The sequence below is a fragment of the Anabrus simplex genome, chromosome 4, assembly GCF_040414725.1.
Source record: "Anabrus simplex isolate iqAnaSimp1 chromosome 4, ASM4041472v1, whole genome shotgun sequence".
Lineage (NCBI taxonomy): Eukaryota > Metazoa > Arthropoda > Insecta > Orthoptera > Tettigoniidae > Anabrus > Anabrus simplex.
In genome coordinates, this window is record NC_090268.1 from 387,048,141 (window position 1) to 387,056,892 (window position 8,752).

General features: G+C 43.4%; 1 non-coding gene across 1 annotated transcript; it reads left to right on the forward strand.

Moving 5' to 3' along the window:
* The first annotated feature begins 3,058 nt into the window (after positions 1–3,058).
* Positions 3,059–3,131, forward strand: TRNAA-AGC (transfer RNA alanine (anticodon AGC)). Its single transcript has one exon. It is a non-coding gene; the product is annotated as a tRNA-Ala (tRNA).
* Positions 3,132–8,752: the final 5,621 nt, after the last annotated feature.

Below are 8,752 nucleotides of genomic sequence, written 5' to 3' on the forward strand. Positions count from 1 at the left end.
TCCAGGCAAATACCGGGGTGGTACCTAACTTAAGGCCACGGCCGCTTCCTTCTCTCTTCCTCGTCTATCCCTTCCAATCTTCTCATCCCACCGCAAGGCCCCTGTTCAGCATAGCAGGTGAGGCCGCCTGGGCGAGGTACTGGTCATCCTCCCCAGTTGTATCCCCGACCTAGAGTCTGAAGCTCCAGGACACTGCCCTTGAGGCGGTAGAGGTGGGATCCCTCACTGAGTCCGAGGGAAAAGCCAACTCTGGAGGGTAAGCAGATTAAGAAGAAGAAGATTTCCCTTATCTCTAAATAATCTTTTATAAGGTTTGCCCATCCCATTCCTTCAGAACATAGTAAACATTTATTTTCATATCTATTTGGTCTGTTTGCCTGCTGTCATTTCTTGATGGATACAGTATTTTTGTATCCATCTCTTGGAAACAGGCCAGAGTAAAGTGCAGCTTTCACCGAAGTCCCAGTCTCATCCATGGCTGTGACAATAAGGAAACTGCTGGGGTGTGGGTGGTGCTGAGTAATTACATTCAGAGCACGACTAGTGCATCTGAGTGTTATGAAAGTTGTTGCTCATAGGGTCAGTCGTGCTGCAATAGCACTTTCTGACCCAGTGAGGAAAGCAATGGCAAACTACCTCACTCCTCGTCCTGCCTAGTACGCCTCATTTTGGTGCTGCCATTGGTTTTTGCGGTTTCCTTATAACAGCATAACCTTTGCTGGTGCTATTTGAGGATCCAACCAGCCTCTGGGCTGATGACCTAACAGACAGACACATTTGGTCTGTATGCTTTATTTTTGTGTACCCCCATTAACCACCATATAATGCCGCTCATTCCCTTATTAGTTATATTATCTATATTTATCCTCATTCTCCCAATTACATAAAATTCCTCTAATTATCTCTTAACTTTACACTGTGAAGGAATTTGTTGCTTTTTAATATCATTAACTCTTAGAACTGTTTTATGCAATCCCATTCCCAGTAGTATCCTATTCCTATTGTTTCCAAAATGTTCCGTACCCCATCCACCCAGTATCCTTGGTTCTGATATTTCATTTGGTGTTGGTAGGATAGGGCCTATCTGTAACACTTAGCCACCCGATCCCAACTTCAGTCTCAGACAATACTTGATTATCCTTTTAACAATATTCGCCTGCAGAATTACATCATTTTACATTATTCTCACTCCACAGTTAGCTGCACAACTGGGTAGTCCAATAAATTATTTTAGTAAATCTACTTATAATTGCAACTTTCCCTTCAACTGCCTAGATTTCTGCTCCGTACAGCACCCTAGATTTAAGTAATGCATTAAAGTCATTTATATACACTCTGTAAGGAGTATTGGGGATATTTTTATCCAAGATGTTAATAGCTGCGTGCATATCCTTTAGTTTAACTCTTTTTATTTGTTCTAACCATTTTCCATTTCCACTTAACATCATACCCAAATATTCTGCTTTCTTGATAACTTCTAATCTCGTCTCAACCATCCACCATTGTTCATTCTTAGACAATTTATATCCTTTTATGTATACCATTACCTTGGTTTTCTGTACATTAATTTTTAAATTCCACTCTTTAGGTCTATAGTAATTTACCACTACCTTTCCCTACTTCCCTGCATGCTAGTGGGAGTCAATGTGAGCAGAAAGACGCCATCGTCAATCACTACTGATATGCATTTATGGCAGTCGCCCAGGTGACAGATTCCCTACCTTTGTATTGTTTTCCTAGCCTTTTCTTAAATGAGACCTGGACTATTCTGATTCTCATGAATTCTCTATTTCTAAAACTTTCTTCTCTGTGCACCTTTTCGAAAGGAGGATTAATAAGGAACATGTCATTAACGGACGGTGTGCAAATACTTTTTTAAAGGCGTCTGATCATCAAAACTCCCCAAGGCGCGCCTTACATCGGAAAGACCGGGCGAGTTGGCCGTGCGCGTAGAGGCGCGCGGCTGTGAGCTTGCATCCGGGAGATAGTAGGTTCGAATCCCACTATCGGCAGCCCTGAAAATGGTTTTCCGTGGTTTCCCATTTTCACACCAGGCAAATGCTGGGGCTGTACCTTAATTAAGGCCACGGCCGCTTCCTTCCAACTCCTAGGCCTTTCCTATCCCATCGTCGCCATAAGACCTATCTGTGTCGGTGCGACGTAAAGCCCCTAGCAAAAAAAAAAAAACATCGGAAAGAAGGTATGGGGACCTCCCCGTGGTCTTTCTTAATCCGTTTACCCTCCAGGATTGGAATCCACCTCTACCGCCTCAAGGGCAGTGTCCTGGAGCGTAAGACTTCGGTTCGGGGGGGTGCCAGTTCCTCGTCCTAACGGGCTCACCTGCTATGCTGAGCAGGAGCGTTGTAGGGGAATGGGGAGATTGGAAGGGATAGACAAGGCTGTGGACTTAAGTTACGTACCATCCCGGCATTTGTCTGTAGGAGAAGTAGGAAGCCACGGAAAACCACTTCAAGGATGGCTGAGATGCGAATCGAACCCTCTCTACTCAGTTGACCTCCCGAGGCTGAGCGGATCCCGCTCCAGCCCTCGTTGGACTTTTCAAATTCTGTGGTAGAGCCGGTAACGGAACCTGGGCCTCCGGGAGTGGCAGCTAATCACACTAATCACTACACTACAGAGGCGGACTAAGAGATATACAATTTAATAAAATCTTACTCTCCGCGTGTACAGTAATTTACGTAGAAATTCGTATACAATGTAGAATACCGTAGCAAAGCACGGGTACATTTTCCAGTTCTTACATACAGGCGATGTTCTTTCAACCCGTAATTGTCAGCTCTGCTAACAGAGTAGCTGTGCTCCCTGCTGGATCTGCGGACACTCTCACTGCTGCACTGACTTGAAGAGGACTGCTGCGGTGGTACCGAAACCTCAGCATGTAAAAGATGTTTCTTGTCACCAGGAGAAAGTGAAAGTAGGTCTACTCAATCTCAAGTACGACCAGTTCCACGCTATCTGGGTGTGGTTTCAAGAACTATCAGGTTCACGAAAGTTGATATTTGCACAAACCTACCAAAGAAAGTAGCGTTGGGTATCTGGGGGCGTAGCTCAGATGGTAGAGCGCTCGCTTAGCATGTGAGAGGTACCGGGATCGATACCCGGCGCCTCCAGGAATTTTAAATCCCGGAACAGATATATTTTCCTAGTGGTTTGATGTCGCACTAACATATCGAAGGTTTCCGGTGTCGGAAGGCTGGGAAAGGCGTACGAATGGCAAAGTAGTGGCCGTGGCCTTAATTAGCCTACAGCTCCAGCATTTGCTTGGTGTGAACAAGGGAAACCACGGAAAACAAACTTCAGGGCTGACAACGGTAGGATTTGAAACCACCATCTCCCGATTGCAAGCTCACAGCTTCGCGGCCCTAAGCGCACGGCCAACACGCTCTGAATTTCGTAATCTGCTTACACTCCAGGGTCGGTTTTTCCCTCGGACTCTGCGAGGGATCCCACCTCTACCGCCTCAAGGGCAGTGTCCTGGAGGTTCAGACCCTGGGTCAGGGATACAACTGGGGAGGATGACAAGTACCTCTCCCAGGTGGCCTCACCTGCTATGCTGAACAGGGGCCTTGTGGGGGGATGGGAAGTTTGGAAGGGATAGACAAGGAAGAGGGAAGGAAGCGGCCGTGGCCTTATGTTAGGTACCATCCCGGCATTTGCCTGGAGGAGAAGTGGGAAACCACGGAAAACCACTTCCAGGATGGTTGAGGAGGGAATCGAACCCCCCTCTACTCAGTTGACCTACCGAGGCTGATTGGACCCCGTTCCAGCCCTCATACCACTTTTCAAATTTCGTGGCAGAGACGGGAATCGAACCCGGACCTCTGGGGGTGGCAGCTAATCACACTAACCAATACACTACAGAGGCGGACATGCTCGGAATTTTTAAAATAAAAAGTGATATCTTTGTGATTCGGATTAGCCGTAAAACTGGAGGTAATGATCACAACATCGATAGTCATGTGACGCTATGTGATTAGTCACATGAAAATTGTAACTCGAAATCGATCTGCATTTGAATCTCGGCCGGCTATGTGGAAGGTGAACAGCTAAGCTAATGGGCTAAACATATTTCAAATACTTACCTTCTCCTTCTTTTACTACTTTTTTAACCATTTCCCAATTGTATGAATGCGAATTAAGCACATGGTTTACACTACAGTGTCGATTTTTCCCTCGGCCTCAACAAGGGATCCCACCTCTACCGCCTCAAGGGCAGTGTCCTGGAGCTTCAGACTCTGGGTCAGGGGATACAACTGGGAGGATGACCAGTACCTCGCCCAGGCGGCCTAACCTGCTATGCTGAACAGGCGCCTAGAGAGGGATGGGAAGATTGGAAGGGACAGACAAGGAAGAGGGAAAGAAGTGGCCGTGGCCTTAAGTTATGTTGCAGCATTTGCTGGAGGAAAATGGGAAATCACGGAAAACAGCTTCGACGATAGCTGAGGTGGGAATCGAAACCCCCTCTACCCAGATGATCTCCCGAGATTGTTGGTTACAAGGATAATGTCCAGATAGAGGAGGAGACTAATGCTAAAGAAGTATTAAAATTTACATATGATAACAATGACATTTACAATAAGATACAAAAGTTGAAAACTAGAAAAGCAACTGGAATTGATAAGATTTCTGGGGATACACTAAAGACAATGGGTTGGAATATAGTACCATATCTGAAGTACTTATTTGATTATTGTTTGGTCGAAGGAGCTATACCAGATGAATGGAGAGTTGGTATAGTAGCCCCTGTGTATAAAGGAAAGGGTGATAGACATAAAGCTGAAAATTACAGGCCAGTAAGTTTGACGTGCATTGTATGTAAGCTTTGGGAAGGCATTCTTTCTGATTATATTAAACATGTTTGCGAAATTAATAACTGGTTCAATAGAAGGCAGTTCGGTTTTAGGAAAGGTTATTCCACTGAAGCTCAACTTGTAGGATTCCAGCAAGATATAGCAGATATCTTGGATTCAGGAGGTCAAATGGACTGTATCGCGATTGACCTGTCTAAAGCATTTGATAGGGTGGATCATGGGGGACTACTGTCCGACTCGTTGGCTTTACGGTCAGCGTACTGGACTTCGGTTCAGAGAGTCCCGGGTTCGATTCCCGGCCGGGTCTGGGATTTTAACCTTAATTGGTTAATTCCTACGGTACGGGGACTGGGTGTATGTGTTGTCTTCATCGTAATTTCATCCTCATCACGACGCGCAGGTCGCCTAGGGGAGTCAATTAGAACGACCTGCACCCGGCGAGCCGAACCAGTCCTGGGATATCCCGGCACTAAAAGCCATACGACATTTTATAGGAGACTACTGGCAGAAATGAGTGCAATTGGACTAGACAAAAGAGGGACTGAATGGGTTGCTATATTTCTAGAAAATAGATCTCAGAGAATTAGAGTAGGCGAAGCTTTATCTGACCCTGTAATACTTAAGACGGGAATTCCTCAAGGCAGTATTATTGGACATTTATGTTTTCTTATGTATATATATATAGACTAGCAAATGTACCCGTGCTTCGCTACGGTATTCTACATTGTAGATTTCTCCGTAAATTACTGTAAAGGCAGTGAGTAAAACTATATTAAATTGCGCATACAAACGGACTTCACTATCAGGCGACTCGTTCAGTGTTCTACACGGTTGGTCCTATGACATTTTCTCGTATCTCCTATATTTATGGGTTAGATTCAGTTATTCATTGAATGGGATGAAATTTGGTAGAGTTTTCACATACTACTTTATTTCTTTGACACTCATGCGACTCTGGAATCATAAAATTGTGCGAACATATGGCCACTGGTCATGTCAGTGTGCGTGCTCAATGTCATGATTGCATCTTTCCTATAAGTGTGCCAAACGATAACATAAGTTACACGTGTAAAAAGTACAAAATTAACTTCAACTCAAGAAATGCAGTACTATTTAACGAATAAGGGATAGAGATACGACAAAATGCCATAGGCCCAAAGTTGTAGATTTCTCCAAATTGAAACGCGAGCTTTTGTGATACGACTTACGGTTTAGCCACCAATTATTCCGAAAGGAAGGTCTGCACCGTCGTCAAAATTGCATCTATATTCCGATATTTTTCGGGGCCAACAGTTATAGATTTGCATTGCCTGAAAGATGTATTTCCTCCAAGAAAAGATTGTCCAGGTTTCGGGATTAACACTCACATTACATACGGAGTAATTAAGGAAGAAAGTAATACAGTTGGAAATTGAAATTAATAGAAAAGAGGATTACAACTGAGGACAGCGGGATGAGTACAAATATGTAAATTCCAAGTGAATGTATTGGAAAATAAAATGCCCCTAAATAAATTATGCTGATATTAGTTAAGGATATAAGAAAGCGGTAACAGAGGAGAAATTTAGGCGCAGGGATTCTTAGGTAAACAGATAAGAAAATGACTAATGGTGTTATTACTTGAGCTATTCGAGGACGGTTATAACCTCCAACGATATTCCGCCAATATCACGCAGAATGGCCGATTGACGCCTCTCTTGCCTTCTACCCAAGAAATAACCACGAATTTAAAGGCATGATGAGGAAAATGGCAATGCATTACTTCCTTGCTGGCATGCAGTCAGAGACGTTGCCATGGTAACCTGTAGGTTCGTTGTTGGTCTGTCGGTCACTCAATGCAGAGCATGATACCCGCAGAAAATAGTAAATATCTCCGTCATTTTAAGAGTAAGGTAAATTATGAACATAACGAAAGTTGTTTATAAAGAAGATGCATTTACATACTGTCCACGGAGTTTACAGAAAATCAATAGTATAAGAGAAAGTGGAGAAAAACCTTTCTGGTTTTCCTATAAAACCCCCGTCTATTCAAAGATTTTAAATGATATGCATATCGAAACCGTCGCCGGGATGAGTACCTATACACTAAATATGACGTTTGGTCGAGATCTATCCAGCCGTTTCGCTGTGATCGTGGAACAAACAGACAAACGGACGGACACGAAAAATAAAAACCACCGATTCGGTCTTGAGTTGACCTAAAACGGATAAATATCTGAAAAATTGGCAAAACTAACGAAATTACAGATAGCGGACCCCCTACAACTTTATTTATATAGATAAGCACGGACAGGTCTAGCAGTGCAGACCTTTATTTCGAGAGTTACTGCTTTGAAACTGTACGACATATCTACAAACGGACTTCACCATCAGCCGCCTCGTTCAGTGTTCTACATGGCTGGTCCCAAGACGTCTTCTCGTATCTCCTATATTTGTGGTTTGATTGAGTTAGAGTCATTGAATGGGGTGTCCGACTCGTTGTCTGAACGGTCAGCGTACTGGCCTTCGGTTCAGAGGGTCCCGGGTTCGATTCCCGGTCAGGTCGGGGATTTTAACCTTAATTGGTTAATTCCTACGGCACGGGGGCTGGGTGTATGTGTTATCTTCATCATCATTTCATCCTCATCACGACGCGCAGGTCGCCTAAGGGAGTCAAATAGAAAGATCTGCATCTGGCGAGCCGAACCCGTCCTGGGATATCCCGGCACTAAAAGCCAAACGACATTTCATTGAATGGGGTAAAATTTTGTACAGTTTTCACATACTACTTTATATTTTTGATACTCATGTGACAGACAGAATCATAAAATTAGGCTATCACATGGCCACTGCTCATGTCAATGTGCGTGCCGTATGTCAAGATTCTATCCTTCCTATAAGTGTGCCAATTAATAACCTATACGTGTAAAAGTATAAAATTACTTGAAATGGAGAAATACAGCTCTATTTAACGTATAAGGGATATACATACGACAAAAACTCATAGGTCCAAAGTTGTAGATATCTCCAAAGTGGAAGGCGATTGTGCTTTCTGATTTGCGATACGACTTACCGATTAGCCACCAATTATCCCGAAACGAAGGTCTGCACCGTCGTTAAATTGCATCCATATTTCGATATTTTCAGGGACCAAAAGTTATACATTTGCATAGCTTAGAATATTTCCTCACACAAAAGAGTGTCCAGCCTTTGGGATTAGCACTCGCATATATACGGAGTAATTAAGGAAGAAAATAATACAGCTAAGAAAACTGACGTTTAGAAAATGGATTATAACTGAGGATAGCCGGATGACGACAAATATGTAAATACCAAGTAAATGAATTGGAAAATCAATTGCCCCTCAATAAATTATGCTGGTGTGAGTTATGGATATAAGAGAGCGGTAACAGGGGAGAAATTTAGGCGCAGGGATTCTTAGGTAAACAGATAAGAAAATGACTAATGGTGTTATTACTTGAGCTATTCGAGGACGGTTATAACCTCCAACGATATTCCGCCAATATCACGCAGAATGGCCGATTGACGCCTCTCTTGCCTTCTACCCAAGAAATAACCACGAATTTAAAGGCATGATGAGGAAAATGGCAATGCATTACTTCCCTGCTGGCATGCAGTCAGAGACGTTGCCATGGTAACCTGTAGGTTCGTTGTTGGTCTGTCGGTCACTCAATGCAGAGCATGATACCCGCAGAAAATAGTAAATATCTCCGTCATTTTAAGAGTAAGGTAAATTATGAACATAACGAAAGTTGTTTATAAAGAAGATGCATTTACATACTGTCCACGGAGTTTACAGAAAATCAATAGTATAAGAGAAAGTGGAGGAAAACCATTCGGGTTTTCCTATAAACCCCCCGTCTGTTCAAAGATTTTAATATGATATGCATATCGAAACCTTCCTCGGGATGAGTATAATC